General features: G+C 34.6%; 1 protein-coding gene across 7 annotated transcripts in view; it reads right to left on the bottom strand.

Annotated features, from left to right (window-relative positions):
• The window catches only part of NLGN1 (neuroligin 1), an 889,492-nt gene that overhangs the window by 721,236 nt on the left and 147,140 nt on the right, over positions 1-21,116 (bottom strand). For 5 of the 7 annotated variants that reach the window (XM_067738067.1, XM_067738066.1, XM_067738070.1 and 2 more), the window contains exon 1: positions 8,450-9,119. The exons of the other annotated variants lie outside the window; for them this stretch is intronic. The gene's annotated coding sequence lies outside the window, so the exon portion shown is untranslated. Of the gene's footprint in view, positions 1-8,449; positions 9,120-21,116 lie in introns of those variants that run through there. 7 annotated transcript variants of the gene reach the window in all.

Here is a 21,116-nt window from a genome sequence, read left to right as displayed (position 1 = left end):
AATCACAAGTATATCACAGAGGTTATACCTGGTAGCAAACTATCTTTGTGAAAAAACAATATTAACTAAAACAAACAAAACACAGCACTGGGAGCCATGGTCAGTGAATTGGACCTAACTTGTTTACCAAGATCTTCCTTCCTGAAAAATACTCTCCCCATCAGATTTTGCCTGGAGGGACTCCAGCTAGGATCCCTCAAGGTCTGGCTCAAATGTCAGTACTTCCTTCTCAGACCCTCCCAGTCACAAAAACACTCCCTCCCTGCAACTCTCAAAGCATTTGTTGCCTTTCTTGTAACTGAACCTGTAGTACTTTTTACTGTAGTAATTTGTAAACTTGGATTCCCTATTCATTCTTATATTATTACATCATTTATTGTCAGGCACGGGGAAGGCCAACATGAAGGAGAGAGGCATGGTGATGATTCCCAAAGAGACTAAAGTTCAATGGGGAAGACAAATTTTATGTAAATCAATCACACAGGTAACTATTTAGTCATAAATGCTTTGCCAAGAAGGATAATGCTCTGAGGGGAGAGTTAATGAGTCTGGAGTGGAAAGGATGATCTTCCTGAAGAAGTGATCTATAAACTGGGTTCTGAAAGATGAGTAGAAGTTGTCAGGGGGCAAACTGTGTCAGACAGAGGCAAGGGGAGACCCAAATGCTGTGAAGCCTGGGGCTCCCTATTAACAAAGAGATCAGTGTAACTTGAGAGAAGGGTGGGGCATCAGGCTGGAGAAGAAGTGACATTTCAAGAAATTCTAGGCCAAAAAATTAGGGATGTGAGATCTTACTCCAAGTATGATGAGAATAATTATAATCACAAAAATAACATAATCAGATTAGCCTTAATCTTTGAGAACAGAGGCTATGGCTTTTGAATTGCTGATTTGTAACTACCATCCCCCAAACAATTTATTACATTGTAGGTCACTGGAGAATATTTCTTGAATGAATAACCCATTCATTCATTATATTGTTTTTCACTAATTAACCCTATCCTCAGATTTTATTTATTCATCTGTGATACCTGACCTCTGTGAAGGCATTATCTTAATTACAGTTGCAGCAAGAGAAGATAAAACAGAGAAGAGGCGATGACAAGTTGAAGTACAATGAAAATTCCTCATCATGCAGAGGTGTGCATGGACGGTCATATAGACTGGTGACTAATTCCATTACTGTTTGGCAAAAATTGGGATTTTAAGATGCCATAACAGCTTTCTGACAACACAAAGAAAAAGAGATCTAAGTGGTAGTGTTTCCTTCTGCATTCTGCAACTGAATATTTCTACTAAGACCATCATTACACAAATGGCTAAACATTGGGTGGTTCTTGTTTGTTTTGTTTTGGGTATGCAAGTAAAACAATCCATTTAACATCTAACTGTATAAAACAAGTTTTACTTTCTGTTTACTCTGAACCTATTCTCAGATAGAATATCTAAATATTAATTGTTAAATTTAAAATCTACTGAGGAGCAAGAAGGTTAAGGGGGCAAGAAGGGCAAGAACTGTAAAACAGGTTGTTAAAAAAAAAAGCATGGGCAACAGTTTTAATGTATATGTAAAATACCACAGGACACATTTTTAAAACCATTTGGTGACCCTGTGATTCTCCCAAAAGAAATGAATAATCACTCAAGAGCTCAGGAGAGACAGCTAGGTAGAGCTGATTACTTTCCTTGATATTAATGAGGCTTTTGTCTGACAAGAGCCCCTTTTGGGTTGCAAGTCATCGTGTCCAGAAGCAACTTAATTGTGCCCGCCAGTATCTTTATAGAGAAGACAGTACAACCTAAGAGCAGTGCTACCTTCTCAATTCAGTATTTAAGCCTATTTTTCTTTGTGGTGAGTTGCTGTGCCTGGGAAGAGTGGAGAATTGCCATTCCTGGTGCCCTGTTTAATTAAATTCCTCTTTAAAAAACCCCGTGCTGCCAGAGAATAGCTACAACTTTGGCAGAGGAAGGGCTAAGTTTCTCAGTATGGCCCTGTGCCAGGGTGAGTCAATCTTGACCCCTTGGAGGATGATTAGCAGAGAGGGGGGAGTTAAACCTTTGTGCCCATTCAGTCCTAGGCTTCTGCTGGAATTGGCAAATACTATAGTTACCATTGTTTAAGCAGTAACTGTCTGCTAGGAACTGGACTGAGACCACCAACTCCTTTCGTGTAAGGCACCAAACAACAATAAGGGTTCTGTCACTCCTGACCTGGCTTAGAGATCAACCAGTGCCCCAAAGGGGAAAGGCTATTACACTTGCAATCTTCTTCAGATATCCACATCTTTTATTTTCTCTTCGTATTACAGATCCATTATACACTGATGCATTACAGTATTATTAGTACTAATAATAACAAAATTCAAAACAATGCTCTATTCATGGGCCATTTGTGTAACAAAACATCAATGAATATATATTCACAAGAATTTAATATACACATGGAGTAAGTTTAAATTATTTCACCATTTAAATAAAACCGAACAATAGGAAATTTGTAATTATAAATGGCTTTAAAAATTGAAAAAAGAATTAATGGCCAAAATGCCAAACATCATTATATTTTAGATCTTACTGCCCGTGTTCTAAGTGTTTGAAATAATTTGTGGTGCTTCCAAAGTTCCTTGAGATATCACATTTTCTACATGGCAGAAAATAATTCTAATGTACATTTTAGTAAAGTATAACCACAAACAATCCTATTATACTTATGAGTCTTGATAAAATAATTTAACAAAATAAAATAAACTGTATAAAAATTTCACTAAAAAGTTTTAATTATTATTTATCTTTGATTAAAATGCAATCTTTTAAATATATTCCTTTCTACTTTTGGAATTTTGCACATAGCTTTAAATATCTATCAATTCAAACAACGATTTATGTTAAGAAAAAATTAAAAGCAAAAATGAAGAGATCAGGTATTAAGCAAGAGGTTACCAATTTAGTTGTTAACAACCAAGGCTAGAACCAGGTCTCTATATTTATTTAGCAATATTTATTGGTCACTACTGATATACCAGGCACTGTTCTAGGTGTTGGGGAGAAACACACATAGCTTTGAAAAGCCAGACAAAAATCCCTGCCATTATGGCTGTTATACAGACTACTACTACTGTATTATTGCAGCATGTAAAATGTTTTACTCTTATATATTAAATAATTCTCAGATTTATTACTAAAGACCACAGCTCTAAATAATAGAAACTTTTGGCATCAATCTTAGAGCAACACATGCAGTAGAATACTTGGCACAGTTAAAGAGGTAAAGAAACTAGTAACTTTCTTTTTTTAACCCATAATAGAAAGGATAGATAACAATGTCACTTGCACGTAAAGTTTTGGATAGCTAAGTAATATAGATTTAAATTAAAAATGACAGATGCACTGACTTGAAACATAATGGTTACAGAAGTGAAATTTTACTCCTTTTAGCATTACGGTTAACGAATTGATGGCTCAAGTATTATTTTCAGGTGTGAATACTGTGATAACTGTTGGTCAATGTGATATGTAGTAATCACTGTTTTCCTGGTCAGTTCTATCACAAGCGGAATGGTTGTCCTATGGGAAAAACTTACGCCAGTGATAATTCTAAGTTAGTTTTTTATCAAATCAGTATTTATTGATTTAATGTGTGACCATGTTAAAGTTCCAATATGGAGTATTCCATACGACAGTATGAAAGTATTCACCATAACTATCTAAAAAAAAGGCAAGATTTTCAATTCATTTTGAAATGTTACAACTAACCTCTTTTCTTCTGAAGACTCAATATTCATTGGGTGTTTCAAGGAAGAAAAAACTACTGTTACACACAAGTGATGCCAAAGGTCTGTATGAATAATAAATTAGCCTATCAATTGGATGTTTCCAAAAAGGCAGTTGTTGAGGAGCACACATAATAATGTGAAGGAGGACCTTCATATTATTGCCTGACTGCTTCACTCTTCCCAGAATGTACCTACATTATTTAAATACAGACAAAATATGAGAAAACCACATTCTAAGGAAATATTTGCCCAATATTCTCTCCCTCCTTCAATTTCTGCCCCAATATACAATGCCACTACCAAATAAATAAATAAGCAAGCAAACAGATAAATAAATCCACTTATTTTCTAAATTATGCCAAAAATTAAACTATAGGTGCAGGTAAATTGATATATGAGCAGACCTCCTACGGAAGCACCACTTACAGCACACCCAAAGGGATGGCATGGGTTTTGGCAGGTAGCCCTACCTGCAGGCATATGTGGTATTAGAAAAGTAGACCATAGAAAAATGAAAGGCTACTGTGTGGCCTGTCTCAAGGGGACTAATACAGAACATGCCTGGATACAGAGTTAATGTACTAAACCAAAATTGCTATAGAAGAGTGAAAACTGTGAAAAGGTGTATATTCTTCGATTTCATAAGTCAGATCCAAGCTCATCAACTTAAAGGCAGGTCCTAAGATGTCAACTGCATTTAGTAGGTCTAGTCTCAGGCTGGAACTTTATTTCCTGTGATGTATCCCTGTGATTTTTGATTTTACATCTGTAGAAATAACTTAACTTGCATTTGTTCCAAAATGAATTTCATGCTCAACTTGTTTTTCTTAATTAAACTTCCTTTAGCAACCCCTAATATGTGTATTATTAAAGCTCATTAGTCCCATTCATGCTTGCCTGTCATTTTTTTGGGTACGCATTCATATACTGAAGTGCTCTGTTGCTATATATAGGAAGAAAATTAAATAATAAATATGGGGAATTGAATGTTTTATGAGTGTCAGGATGAGAAAGTGCCTGTAAGGCCCATAAGGTTTCACACAAAAGAGGCATTACTGCTAAAGCTAACATGCTGACACATCTCTCATCTATAAAGTCTGCAGTAATGGCAGCAGTAAAGCATTTTGCCATTGACTAGAATTTCTCTTACATGCAACGGAAATAGACACAGAAGAGATTATATCGACTGTTATAAAAAGACTTCATATAAAATCCCCCAAAAGTTTAATGTCTAATAATTTCAAATGTCTGGAGTGATTTACTAGTTTTCCCTGACTTCAGTTAAGCTTAGAGTTGGCAGTCTTTCTCTTTCAAACATGTTTGCTACCAAATAGGTGGGTTTTCTTTGGGGGGGGAGATATTGAAGGCAGAAATATATCATATCCTTTTATAGCAACATAGCAAAATTTGACATTGTCAATGTGACGCCATTAATAACAAAGCATAAATAATCAAACCTGTTACTATTAAGGAATTATTCTTAGGAACAGTTGAGAATGTAGCTATCCCACAACATTAAGAGGTTAGCTACCTCAAAATGTTTTAAATTACCTTTTAAAAGGCATTTAAAAGGACACCTTAAATTCATCGTGAGTGTTCTATATGTTAATTTTTTTAATGTTTCTGTGCTTTGCAAAATTAAATATTGAAACTTTTTAAGTTTTAAGGGTTTTATTTTTTTGCATTTCTTGATAAAGCAGAAGAGATGGAAGATTTGCACTTTGAGAAGCCATGTGTTAAATTTCAACAAATCATTAAAAAAGGATTGCCCTTTTCATTTTTCTTTCAATTAAGAGTGTGTAGCAATTTTCTTTAAAAAAAATCAGTTAATGTAGAATAATATTTAACTGTATTTAAATGTCTCAAAATCATGGAACGAATCTGCAGCAAATGTATTCAGCACCCCCTGAATGTCAGGCCAGCTAGAACACATGGAAGGCTTTCGAGAGACAGGTGCGGCAAAGCTCCAGTGAATCAACATCAGTTTTTCCATGGTGATAAGCTTGGGGGAATCCAACGCTATTTCTTGTCACATACATTAGGAACTGTGCTTGCAACTTTCAGGGCTAATTGAGAGTTTCTATTTCTTTACCCCAAACTACCACATTTTGTGTTATTCAATAGCAAAATTGAAACAGCTGATCAAGGCTACCATGTTCTTTTTAATAATCATGACCCAAAAAACATGTATTTGGATAAAGTAGAGCAAATGTAATTAATTTTCTAAATGAACTCTTCAGGTTTTTCAATAGTTCTTAGAGTCATCCACTCTATTAATAGAGAACTTTTATGTAACTGGGTAACTTGCTCTTCATTTACTGGCTACAGCTTTAAAATTTTTTTGTGGTGTATCATTTTGTTTATTTTTATTTCTATCATTATTAACCTTCCAAAGTGGATCTACCATCTACAAAGTTTACCAGAGTTTTATGTAGGAACCGCTTGTAGAAACCATAGAGTGGGCCGAAGTTTCCCCCTTTTCATTTTTACTGCCAAAAGAAAATGGAATGAGGGACTACTAAGTATTGATTATTCTTGACAAACGAAAATATTGTTCAGCCATTACAAAGGTCCTTTAAGCTGACTCTTCTGGCTTTAGCACTATGGCACATGCCATGACCACTGCGTCAGTGGTTGTGAAATATGCAAATTAAATTTTAAAATGACTTCCTCTTTCATATTTCATATTCTCCATCTACTTTTATAGTATCAACATTATATTCTCTACTAGTCTAAAAAGAGGAATCCCAGCCCATCTCCCATTCACCTTCATTATTGATTTACTATTATCATTTAATGTGTTACTTGCTAGCTGTCTTTTTTAACTTAAACTTTGAAAAAGATGTTAATATTAGTGGACTCTGTGGCCAGCATCAGTGGCTAGAATGTAACAAAATGCAGAATATCCATTCTTCTAGTTCTTGCTGCACATAAACCACGTGATTTAGAGCTGCGTTTTTTTAAAAAAAAAAAGGCAAACCCAACCTCTCAGATATCTTCTTAAAACTAACAGTTTGGCTTGTAGAAACTATTTCTTACTGTTTTTATCATCTCTAGAAAAACTTACGCAAAGCCTGCAGAAATAAGTAACTTTTCCACTGTAGAATCCTTGGGAGACAAGAGTTTCATATTTTACTATTTAATCTTAAAAAAGGAATGGCATTGTTCTTGTTTCAGTGTTTAGATTTACGAAACACATATACACACACAAATCCAGGAAGAAAGTTTGGTGAGGCTCCTCTTTTAATACCTGAACGTCTGATGTATCTGGAATTCCTGAAATAAGTATTGGGATGATGAGTGCTTTAGATGATATTGAAGAGTTGCCTTTCAATGAGTTCACACTTAATGAACAGGTTTCAATGTTAAAACCATAAAGGTCACATTTCATAATCTATAAACAGAAACCCCTGAAAAAATATTTGATGCTTTTCTTTAAAAGATTAAAATGTAGAAAATACATTATTTTATAGTTTAACTATTATATATCTCCATTTTATTCTAATACAGCTGAACGTCTGAGGTTTAAAATTTAACAAATTGGCCTAAATAAATAGGAAAAGCCAACTAAAACTATGATGCTGAGGTATTAGAAGCTTATAAAGGGAGGGGAGTGCATTAACTTATTTAACATATCTATCTACATATTTTAAACGAACCACTTCTTTATATATAATTGTTCTGAACCTATGTGGACTCCAAAATTGGTTCAGAATAATATGCTTTTCTGATTCCAAAGCAACTTACAGTTTCCTAAGTCAATTAATATTCACTCATTTGAGTGATTAATTTTAATTATATCTGCTGAAATTGATTTTCCTACTGTAAATAACGACGAGCTTTTACTGAGAGCAATGAAATAACATTTTAAAAGAAAAAGAAAAAAAATCCCTGAATTCAGTTGCAAGAAAATGTCTGGGAACGCGCGCACCGCTCAGTTGGAAAGAAAAGCCAGTAACTGGCGAGGGAGCCAGGGTAGGGATCCATCAGAAATGCAGCCGGCTGCCTGGCGCACTTGCCAGCCTGGGCCCTCGGCAGAAAGGCTGCAACGCCTTCCTGGACTCGTCCAACTCGAAGAAAGTTACCTCGGACTGTATTATGCAAAGTCGAGCAAGTGAATTACAAAACAACATGTGTGGCCAGTCACCCACTTCTACTGTCTCTATCCGATGCAGTGACCCTGTAACCCTTTGGTGTTTCTGAGAGGAGGGAGAGGCGGGAAGGGGAAGGAAGAAAGAGCGAGGGAGAAAGAGACAATATGAAACGGCCAATTCCCCCTGGAAGCCAAGACAGCCACCAAAACCGCGGCCAAGGCAGCAGCGATTTCTACTTGGGTTTCCCCCCCCTTCCACATGCAGGTTTTCCAAGGCATCGCTGCCGCCTCTCCTTAAAGTATCACTAGGAGAAAGCACTAGATCCAAGAGGGATCTCCCAACTGAGAGATTTTCAATGCAAACTTGAGAGCTTGGAGGGTTGCTTGGCTTCCCCACCGACGCCACAAAATAAGGTTTTTAAGCTCGATCTAGGTAGCTCCCTAGCGATCCACCGGAGATGCGCGAGGTGGTCTACATCCCCCACTTCTCTTTCCATTTCACAGGCACCGTGTCCGCAGCACCTTCCGCGCGGCGGCACACAGACCCAGGCAGCCCCCTCCCAATAAAAAACCCCACACTTACCCTCAGTAAGATAAATCCACAGAAGGAGCCCCCTCATCTTCCCCCAGTCCCCTTCCAATAATTCAAGGAGACAGTTTCTGTAACACTTCGCCGTCAAATTCAAGCTGAATTGCTCTAAGTATTTACCAGTTCCTAGACGCTTATTTTGGAATCTCGAGCACCCGGTTAATTCTTGTTTCAGAATTCAAGATGCTTCCTTTATTTTATTTATTTTTTTCTTCTCTAAGCAGCCGCAACCCCAGTTTTGCGCCCCCCCCTTCCTTTTTTTTTCTTTTTTTTTATTCACCCACGGACACTTCCAAAACGTGTCGATTGATCCTTTTTTCTCTCCAGATGCAACCACGATCCAGAATCCTTGAGACTCAAAGCCACCTCCATGTAAATCCGACCATCAGGCGAAAAATACAAATGATCAAACAACGTTACTTCTTTCAGCTGCAATCAGATAATCCTACTAATCCAATAGATTTATCTCGATTGGAAATTGACCTCAAAAATGAATCCCTGGTGCTGATGTCCAGTAGAGCGATTTCGTAGCCCTGTTCAGATGACCAAAAGAACTGTGGATTCTTTCCTTCTTTCTTTTTAAAGTCTTTTTTGGATTCTGGGTGCACTGCTCGCAAAAAATGCCGAGGACCCTGGTTTTCCCCTAATATAGGTTTCTACTCCAAATCAGTGCAGGATGAAAAATGGTACAAAGATACCCCTAGTGGCTTGACGTGATATTGCAGGGATCTCACTTTTTTTTTTTTTTTAATCCCCTCTCCTCACCGTTTTATTTTTCCCCTCCCCTCTCCCCCCTGTAGATAACTGGCTGCTATAGTAGTGAAACAAGAAGAAGGCTGAACAGAGATTAACATGAATAGTATGTGACTACTTGAAAAAATCGTCTGATCTTTCTTCTTTGTTTTACTTTAAAGATTGAATCTTCTGTGCTTCTGTCTCTGCAGTATTCCATCTTTTTTCTACAGAATTTTCCCCAATGGCTTATAGTAGCTAAAAGGCCAATTTGGGGCAGCTAGTGATTTCAAAGCAAATGTATTTGTTTCCTGAATAACTACAGATATCAAAAGAAGACTCAGTATTCCTGAGATATGCTGTTTTTAGAAAAACCCTTAACATTTTGTTTCCTTTAAAGGAATATTCATATGTGTGTGTGTGTGTGTGTGTGTGTGTGTGTGTATATATATATATATATATATATATATGCATTTTTGGCAGGTTTTAGAGAAAAACAACCAATGCAATGAATTTCAGGATTGTTTGGTAAGCAATATTTCATAAACTTTAATGTGCCTACCAATAACCCAGGGATCTTTTAAAAATGAGGATTCTGATTCAGTAGGACCAGGGAAGGGATGAAATTCTGCATTTCTAGCAAGCCCTCTGACTACACTCTGATTTATCAAGGGCCTAGTAAACTCGGGAAGTTGAATTCACTTTCCTGCTGGTGGGTGCAGTAGCTGCAAGGACTCCAAGGTCTTCTTTCTTAACTGACTAAATAATTAAATGTTTTTAGTGTACGAGCTACTAAGGAGTCAAGAGATCTTCCTTCTACCACTGGTTTTGTTATTAATTGGCTATGTGACTTTGAGCAGTCACTTCTGACCCAGGGTTAATGTATCTATTAAAATTAAAGAGTAAACTCAAATAAACTAACAAGTATACTTGCTCCTGGATGGAAGACTCAATTGTAAATTAATCTATAAAACTGAAGTAATTATTATTGAAAGCCCACTGTAGTTTTTCATAGAACTTGAAAAGTTAATTCTAAAGTGTTTATACAAGAGGAAAGGGTCAAAACTTGTCAATACAATTTTGAAGAACAAGGTATGGGGAATTTCTATATTGACTATTAAGGCTTAATATATAATGACAGTAATTGAGGCAATGGAGCTTTGGTTCATAGCTAGAAGTTGGTCCAGGGGAACAAAATAGAGGGCTTAGAAATCTATCCCCACATTTATGGAAACTTGATAAATACCAGGTGGCATTAGAGGGCAGTAAGGAAAGATGAATTATTCAGACAATAGATTAGGCATATGAAAAAAATGTATGTACATACAAAAAGTCAAAGCATAGACTGAGAGAATATATTTGCTATGCGATATCTCTGGTTATATAACCAAAGAAGGATTGGTATCCAAGTACATACAGATTTCTTATAAATCGATAAAGACAAAAATATTATAGAAAAGAAATGAGCCAACAAGATGAACAGTCAGTTGACAGAAGAGGATTCTCAATGTCCAATAAACATCTGAAAAAGGTATTCAATTTCCCTAATTAGTAGAGAAATGCAAGTTAAAATGATGAAATATCATTTCACAACTATGAAATTGGCAAAATTTTATAAGTCCAGCAATATGAAATATTTATGAGGATGTGGAGAAACCGTGAAGAACAGGTAATAGTACAACTTTCAAGAGAATGAGCAATAAAGATTCTTCCATCCCAAAATCCAGTCTCTCCACTCGTGCATTCTTCTCTAGGTCTCTATGCATGTATGGAAAATACCCATTGCAAAATTACTTGAAAGAGAAAAAATAAAAACATCTTTGGATATATTAGTGAACAAGGAATTTATAGAATATTCACATACTGCAATATTAGATGCAGTAAAAAGAAAAGTGAATGCACTATAGCTACTTGAGTTAGCATGACTGCACCTCAAAAGTGCAATGTGGAGCTGCAACAACAAAAGCAGAGTTGCAGAAAGGTACTTGTGGGATGATATATTTATGTATCAAGTTTTAAAACATTATTATATCTAATTATATCTATTGTTTTTGAGCATATGTGTATGTAGCAAAATTATATAAACATGCATGATAATGATAAGCATGAAATTCAGGGCATAGGTTATCTCTGGGATGAACCAAAGTTAATGAAATTGGAAAGACATTGTGGGGAGCCTCAACCCAATGTTCAGCGCTTTCTTTCTCATACTCAATGTTGACCACACAGGTATTTATAATATCACATTGTAAAGTGTTTGTAGGTCTGAACCATTTTCTTAAAATGAAATATTTAAATTAGATGATTTCTACGAACGCTTGTAGTTTTAGAAAAATTTCTGTTTAGAATAAGTGTATGTAGAAGTGAAAAAAATAATATGAGAGTTCAGAATTTCATAAGGTACTGTCTGCATAGAAGTCTATATAGATTTTTTAAATCTATACAGATTTTTTTAAATTTGTAGTTCTTTATATTTCTAAGAACTGGAAATGCATAGATGCTTATTTATTTCTATAAGGGGTATAAAAATTTCCAGCTAGCAAGCAAAAATCACCACCTAAATGAGAAAAATATGGTTGAAATAGGGGGAAAAAGTAATGCTTAACTAGCTTTTTTGGGGGGCGGTATTTTCCTTTGATCTTACATATAGCAACTGGGCCTCTGAAATTGTGAAACAGGCAATTAATTGACCATGTTCAGTTCTGACCAGTTAACTGGAAACCACCAAATTCAGAGTAGCCCCAAGCCAAACTACAACACAAAAGAAGATTCTTCCAGAACATTTAAAACACACATGTGAATTCAAATAAGGCGACTTTGTTGATGTGAAACATGAGAACTGGAAATCTCATTTCAAAGTCATTAGATAGTATTTTTCATAATTAATACAAAATAGGAGAAGGTACCAAATATTTGGGAAGAATTTTTTAGAGCCCAATCTTAGAAGTAAAATGAGCTATATTAGCAGTTAATATTCTCAACTCACAGTGAACTCAGGAAAGATGTCTGGACAAATCGTCAAACAATAGATTGTCAACCATTCAGAACAGTGTTCCTGGGCAATAAGCAAAGAAGCTTTGTTATAAAGAAAGAGTAAGAGAACAATTTAATTTCCTTTGAGAATAGAGCAGACAAGGGGTCTACAAGAAGCAGATACAATATTTCTGAAATTTGGAGAGGTTGACATATTCTTTCAGTAACCACTTATTGAATACCTCTTGCATACTGGGCACGGTACAAAGCATATCACAGAAGACTTGACTTTAAAACAAACAACCACCACAAACCCTGAATTTGCTATTGATGATTGATTTGTTGATTGTAAATGGTTACCAGTTATTCTGAATTAATACTTCACCATGCATACTGAAGAGATATAGATATTAATATAAAAATGAAGGTTCATTTTTAGTGTGTTTAAGTGCAAACTTGTTTGACAGGTTGAAAGAGTCACTGAAGGTGGAAAAGTAAAAGAAGAAGTAGGAGGATGAGAATAAAATATGAATAAAATTCATTTCTTTCCCTGATGGTTTACTTTACAGAGATGATAGAAACTTACTTAATCTTTATATTCCTCATAGTGCAAATGATTAGTGAATGAATGACTCAATAGATCAAAGAGTGAAACTAGTCAGTACATGAAGAAAACAAATTTATTCTCTATGCTGGATGGGCTCACTAGTCTCTCTTCAGAGAATGAAATAGAGGAGGGAAGTAAAAAATTACTATGACTAACAATAATGGGAAATGAAGGGCCAAGAACGGCAAACTTGAGTGCCAGTTGGAATATGGGATTCTAATTTGATTGCGTCACTAAAATTTCAGCTGAAAAAACCCACAGTAGGTAGGATTACACATCCTATTTCAATTTCTTTACTGTAAACAAATTTAAAAAATGATTAATACCAAATGGATCATATAAAGAAATTGCATGGTTCTATGAAAAACTAGATGAGAAAGTATTTAATTGTTGCTTTTAATACAAGAGTCATTATGAAAAGAGAACTGTAATTTTTTTTTGGATAATTGATATAAAAGCACACTTTTATGACCAGGTCAAATCAATCAAGTTCTGCCTGGTAGTAAACATGTTAGGATGTTATGAAAGATTGGTCTATGTCTGAAAAAAAAATACCTTATAAAATATTGTAAAACATATTTCAAAAGCAAGTCTTCGGAAAAAATACTCCTCTACCATCTTCAGAACTCCCCTGATGTAACCTCATTTTAAGTGCTCAAGTCTTGAATCTAAATGAATGGCAATTGGGGATTATGAAAGGCATAAAAATAAAAAGTGTTGCAACATTACAAGGTCTAACTACTGCAAGGGTGGCTGTTTACGAAGAGGTTCTTTCTACAGGGAAGAATCTGCTCACATAAGCCTGCTTAATTAGAAAAGACTACTTAAAACACTTGACTGATACTGAATATTTCAGGTATGTATTGGGAGAACACACCTGCTTGAATGCTAAATTTACCAGATGCATCTTTATATTTCCTGGTTTGAAGACCTGTAATGGAAACCAAAGAAGGAATGATCAAGACTAGATATTTTAGGATGAAACTATTACATAGAGAAATGGGGCTTCTTCATCAAGGGTTGTATGAGATAATGAAACATATTTTCAAAGCTCAGGGACTTAGTCAGAAATACATCCAAAATTTCAAAACAAGCTTAAATCATTTTGATCTATTAAAAACTTCCAAATATTTGTGCTATTATGCTAATAATATGCTAATAATTAAGAATCTGTTTCATTTCTTTTTGAAGGAGCTCTTTTTTAAAATACCTATTATTGATACTTATCTTTAATTGGTACAATTATTCTTTACTTAAAAATATATACATTTTCAAAGGTCATGAAGAACCTAGGGGTAAGACGGGAATAAAGACACAGACCTACTAGAGAATGGACTTGAGGATATGGGGAGGGGGAAGGGTAAGCTGTGACAAAGTGAGAGAGTGGCATGGACATATATACACTACCAAACATAAAATAGATAGCTAGTGGGAAGCAGCTGCATAGCACAGGGAGATCAGCTCGGTGCTTTGTGACCACCTAGAGGGGTGGGATAGGGAGGGTGAGAGGGAGGGAGATGCAAGAGGGAAGAGATATGGGAACATATGTATATGTATAACTGATTCACTTTGTTATAAAGCAGAAACTAATACACCATTGCAAAGCAATTATACTCCAATAAAGATGTTTAAAATATATATATATATATATATATACATTTTCAACTTCAAAGATTTTAGTTAATAGCTTAATACATTATCATTTTGTGGAAAATCTGATTTATTTTAAATTGTAGATCTTTATATATTTGTAAGATTGAATAGCATTTATGCTGACCCTCTCATAACTGTCACAGCAGATTCTCTTGATATTTTAGCTGCTTTTGACTCCATCATACCATGATTAATTTTAATACATTGTAGTGCAGTCTAAAATGTATTTTATAATAAGTATTAAAAGTTCCTTAAGTATTCCTTTAGTACCAAATAAATACAACCAGGAAACCAGGAAGCCATCCTATTGTATATCATCCATTAAAGTTTATTGTATATTAGCTTATTTGAGTCTTACTTCCAGTATTAATAAAATTTATTGTAAAATTTGACCTAACTATGGAAAAGTCACATGAAAATTAATGTTCTGTAGTTCAAGCTGGAAAAAAAATTTTTAGTTCTATCCCAATGGCATTGCCATCTCATTGACTTCACACACATGGGTTGGTTACTTTTTCTTCTCTGAATAGGATTTTATGCCAATTACACAATTAAAAGTAAACACTAGCCTGGATTTTCATTATTGTTCAATTAGTGATTTAATGAGCATCATCTACCTGTCCCAAAATATTTAGTTCCATAATTTCCTAAAACATTAAATAAAGGAGACCTTTAAATTACATCTTAAAAAGGAATGGATATTCCCTCTCTCTCTCTCTCTCTCTCTCTCTCTCTCTCTCTCTCTCTCTGTTTCTGTATGTTTCTGTGTGTGTCTCCATCTCTTTCTTCCTCTCCCTCTCTCTCTCTGTCTGTGTCTGTCTCTCCCTCTCAGGATCTCTGAATACATAAATCTGCCTCTTTAGTTAATGTTTGATTATTTACATTGAACTAGGAATTATGTAACAAATGTTTCAAAAGGATGTTTTTCTAAAATCACATGTATTTGGATTTAGAGCTTGTTTTTTGATTGTATGTGAATAAAATCATTTCTGATACCTGGAAACAAACAGTAGAATGATGCAGTCAAACAGAATGATAAAACCACATTACACTCAATGCATAAGAAGTTGTTCAACCTTCCAACCATCCATTCTAAAAATCATGACCTTCAGCTTAAGCATTTTGGTTTTTTCTCTAAAAACTTCCCAAACTTCCCTAGAGATAAGCAAGCTAATAAATGATGTTTTGTTATTTTAAAAATGAAATCTTGACCACTTATATCTAAGTTTACTAGAAGGGAGGGAGAGAAGGAAAGAGACAAAATAGTAATTTTTAAAAAGTAGTTGCTTAAGTACATTATGCAGAGAAGATAATGTCAAAAAAGTTCAAAGCAAGATTTGTTATAAGTCACAAAGTTAACAGACTATAAGGTAGTTTAGAAAAATGGAGTTTACCTATTATACAATGAAGCAAGTATAATTCTTAGCTATCTGCAATACATTAAACCAATTAATAATTCATATTCTCATTCACAAATCTGATAAAAGATACAGGAAAAATAGCTGAAATTAGTTTTACCAGGATTCAAACTAATCATTAAACAAAGTAGAGTATATTTGAACTGTGACCCAAAGAATTACAGTTTTATAGTCCTTGCATAGACACCCCAAATCTCCTTTTGCTAAATAGAAAAAGCCCAAGAAGGCAAATGACTGATGTAACTAAGGTCACACTGTGGTCCATGGCATTGATAGATGAGAAACCATTGCACCATGCCACTTCAGACTTGTTTCTGTTTCTGTTTGGTTGCTTGTATTAAAGTGTCATTGTTCTTAAACTAAATTTAAAAAATTGTAATTAACAAACAAACCAAGGATGCATAACATTAAATGTACTTAATATAGTAAACAGAACAATGGCCCTCCAAAAATATCCACATCCTAATCTCTGCAATCTGTGAATGTGTTACCTTATATGACACAAGAGAATTTGTAGATGTGATTAAGGATCTTGAGATGGGCCTGATGTAATCATAAGGGTCCTTAATAAGAAGGAGGCAGAAGAGTCAGAGTCAGACTAAGAAATGTGATAACAGAAGCAGAGATCACAGGGAGATAAATAGAGAGAGATCTGAAGGTGCTACACTGCTGGCTTAGAAAATGGAGGAAAGGACCATAAGCCAAGGAATACAGGTAGCCGCTAGAAGCTAGAAAAGGCAAAGAAATGGATTCCTCCCTTGAGCCTCCGAAGAAGACAGCCTTTGCCAACCCACTTTAGACTTCTGACTTCCTGAACTACAAATTAATAAATTTTTGTTGTTTAAGTCACCAAATTTATGGTAATTTGTTACAGCAGCAATAGGAAGATAATACAATTAATTAAAAATATTAGAAGTATTCTGAGAATAATCAATGCTACCCAACAGAAACAAGTGTGTGTGACATATGCAATTTTACATTTTCTAACATGTTTTTTAAAAAGAAGTAGAATCAGGTGAAAGTAAATTCAATATTTTATTTAGCTCAATATATTTTTTAAAAGTATCATTTCAACATGCAACACTATTAAAAATTATTGAGATATTTTATAATTTTTTCATACAAAGTATAAAATCTAATCTTTATATTGGACATCTTGGTATCCAATTCCATTTCAAGAGCTCAAAAGCCACATATAAGTGACCACCACATTGAACAGTGCAGCATCAGACAGTAAGAAACAAATTAAAAAGAAAAATTCATATATTATTCTACAGTTGATTCTAATATTCTCTTATCTATAACAATCTAGATTAAGAATCATAAAGGAATCTAAAGAAATCAGGATGATTTTATGGCCGATTTTCTTGTAACTTTGCACTTAAGAAGTATGTTTAAAAAGAAAAACTGGGAAAGGAAGAACAACATAACATGAAAGAAGAATATGAATACCTAACAATACTGAGTTGTCTGATGTTTGTGAAAAATGCTAAGGATATAAGAAAAGAAATTTCTCTGATATTTTCAGAGCAAAAAGATAACCAAGGATAGGATAAGAATGACATTGCTTGGGGCCAACTAGGTAATATGAACAAACGACCAATAGAAAAGCAAACCATTAAACCCTAGCTTCCAATTTCTCCACAGAGAAGAATGATGTTCAAACTAGAAAAGAATATGATGGTGAGGAGATGGTAAGAAAGCCTAAGGTGATTTAAATTAGTTTTAAGATTCCAAGTCTAAATCAATTACCTAATAGGATACTAAAAATACATGAAGATGTATTCTGGGAACTAATATCTATTATCTTTGAGTCACCATGGAAAAATGCCATGAAAATTGTTAACTGTCCTGTTTTTCAAACAGAATTCCAGAAACTGAAGTGTACTATTCTGGACATTAACTGAAATTCTAGAACCCACATTCACATGTGTTCACTAAGTGTATGACAAATCAGAATAAAATCTTTTTATTAGAATTACTGGGGTGGCAGATCAAAAATGTGGCTCGATTTGTTTATCCTGACTCCATCCAAGGCCTTTTATAAAAACCACTCATAATTTTCTTCTGAAGCTGAATGATGGAGTAGTTGAGTAGATCCTTTGAAAGTTGAATAATCATTCTCTGTGGTATCCAATGAATGTTCTTTGATGACCTGTTCTCTTTTCCCTTTCTTTGAGGATTAAAGTTTCCAAAGGAATTTGTTTTGTAATCAAGACTGTCCATTAAGCAAATTAGTCTAATGATGGGTATAAATGAGAAACTTTGGTAGGAGCCTGCCTTGGATCATACACTTTTAAAAACAGAATACCTAAAATGATCAAGTGTTTTTGGAAATATGCTTTCCAATAATGTTTTTTCAAACTACTTATTTATAGGAAGCCTGATATAAATTATTTAAATATTAAATTTCAAATTGAATTTTAATTTTATTTAATCAAATTTTAACATCTAGTATCTTGCTCTATCTTCTAGTGCAGTAAGGTCTCCTTATTTCTGGTTTACTCATCAATATTATGTGAATATTTCTATTTAATTAATCAACCATATTTTTATCAAAAGGTATTTCTTTTTTTTTAACGGATCTTTATTGAAGTATAATTGCTTCACAATACTGTGTTAGTTTCTTTTGTACAATAAAGTGAACAAATGGCATTCTTCACAGAATTAGAACAAAAAAAATTTACAATTCGTATGGAAACACAAAAGACTCCAAATAGCCAAAGCAATCTTGAGAAAGAAAAATGGAGTTGGAAGAATCAGTGCCCCTGACTTTGAACTATACCACAAAGCTACAGTTATCAAGACAGTATGGTACTGGCACAAAAACAGAAATATAGATCAATGGTACAAGATGGAATGCCCAGAGATAAACCCATGCACATATGGGACCTAATTTATGACAAAGGAGGCAAGAACATACAATGGAGAAAAGACAGCCTCTTCAATAAGTGGTGCTGGGAAAACTGGACAGCTACATGTAAAAGAATGAAATTAGAACACTACCTTACACCATACTCAAAAGGTATTTCTTATTGATAGCATTTAATTGAGTTACAAAGAACTTTGGGTTATAAATCGAGTGCTTTTAATAAAAGCTTCAAAATTAATCCAAATCTAAAACTAGTCAAACTACAACTCAATATCAATCTTAATTTTGGCTACATACATTTGAAATGAAATTTTATGATATAATGCTAATGTTCTTTCATCTTTTTTGACTCCTAATATTGGTGAAATTAAAAAATCTTTCTCTATCCTCTTGTTCCCTGAATACCTCAAGAAGTAGACCAGGAACCAATGTAAAAGACAAAATAATAACAATAATAATAGCAATAATAACAGAAAACAGAATACAGTCTCAATATAGCTTGCCTCCCTCCTTTTCTCATTCTCTCTTTCTCCCCTTCTACCTCTCTTTTAACATACATACAATACAATATATAATGTATAAGTGTATATAATATTAAATATATTTAACTGAATTAAACTGGACCTTCTAGCACAGAGTGATGTGCACAGGATTTGCTTGCTATCATATGGATCTGGATTCAATTCTTAAGTGTTCCACTTGCTAGTGACACTTTATTTCCTCTGAGTTTCTCTTTCCTCATGTGCAATATTGAAATGGCCACATTATTTGTGGAAAAGCAGAATTATCTATTTTCCTCAATTTTTTCACCTATTCGTCTTGGATAGAGAAAGGTCTCTTAACCTAACACATGTCTAAGTTCTGTTATTGGGAATGATCAGCATTAATAAGAGAAAGCTTTGTTGCTTTTGTAAATGCTCTACTAAAACACCGCCAACAATCAAGAAAACCAAACATCTAAACCTACTCTCCAGAGCTTTGTAAGGAATGTACTATGAACAACAGATACATTTCATTTCATACATAGTATCTCTATATACTTGGGAGAGGGAATGTATAACTCAAGGAAACATCCTGAAGGGAATTCCCTGTCAGTCCAGTGGTTAGGACTCAGTGCTTTCACTGCGGTGATCTGGGTTCAATCCCTGGTCAGAGAACTGAGATCTCGCAAGCTGTGCAGCACAGCCAAAAGAGGAAAAAAAAGGAAAAAGGAAAAATCCTGGGATACAGGGTTACCATCACTGGTCAATGAACTATATAATGCTTATTAATATTAAATTTTATTAAAATAAAACTTTAAAATAAATAAAACTCATTCTGATATATCTTGAAAGTTGTGGAGAAAGTTGTCCACTACAGAGATTTTTATCTCAATTCTAGGTAAAGGAATTTGAGCCAAGAAATGTGTGACATAAGTGTGATACTTCCCTTAAGTAACCAAATCCTTCATGCCAAGAGCATCTTTGATATAAGAGATTCTTGCACATAGAAAGACCTTTCAGTATAGGTGATATTTTCCTTAAGAATATCAATCATGGTTGTACTTTGAGTATTAAGTACTTCAGCATAATCTAATTTTATTTGACTTGTAAAAAAAAACCTTTGAGACAAGAGAGCAGATAATATTTGTTCCTTTTTATTACTGAAGAAATTGACTAAGAGGAAAATTGAGTTCCTTATGGTCACGCAGGGGTTTGTCAAGTGTAGAAATCAGACCTTGGACTCCCAGTCTGACGTTTTTTTCTAACAGTACACATTGCTATTTTTCCTAAATTGGCAGAAAGACCTAAATAGTTTAGTCTTTTAGTTCCCAAAATATTTTTGGCGGTGATAAGTTTTTCAAAAAAATTACGTGAAATTATAAGTCAAATATTTCAGATGAAAACAGAACTGATGTAGTAGAAGGGAAGGAGGCAGGGGACCAAGAGGTCTGCCCACCATGCTCCTCCAGCCCCTAGGAGGGCAATTTGGAGCACCACTGGAAAACCACTTGCTCCTTTTACAGATAAGAAAACAAAGTAATCAAGTGATTCGTCCAATAAGCTCATCCAGTTAGTGACGTCATGTCTCTTGATTCCTCCTGTCCAGCCATTGCACACACTACTTTCTCTAAGCATGCTGAGCTACTTGTGATTTTTCAAATCCACCGTGGCCTTTCTTAAGCATTTGACTTCTTCACATGACTTTCCTTTTGTCTCGAAAGTTCTCTTTGAAAGCCCTCTTTCTCAACCAATTCACCTTTCTTAACTGTACAGATCCATCAAATCTTACTATAGTCAGCACTGACTCTAGAGATCATGACACCACTCACTCCACCCAACCCCACCTCTTACCAGCCTCTGGTCTCACTCCCAACCTGGGTTAGGGAGGAATTTTAGTCAACCTTTACTTTTCCTTTTCTTTTAT

Source organism: Pseudorca crassidens, chromosome 5, assembly GCF_039906515.1.
Source record: "Pseudorca crassidens isolate mPseCra1 chromosome 5, mPseCra1.hap1, whole genome shotgun sequence".
NCBI classification, from domain to species: Eukaryota; Metazoa; Chordata; class Mammalia; order Artiodactyla; family Delphinidae; genus Pseudorca; species Pseudorca crassidens.
The sequence above is the reverse complement of the archived record's forward strand: the minus strand, read 5'-3'. Positions and strand labels throughout refer to the sequence as shown.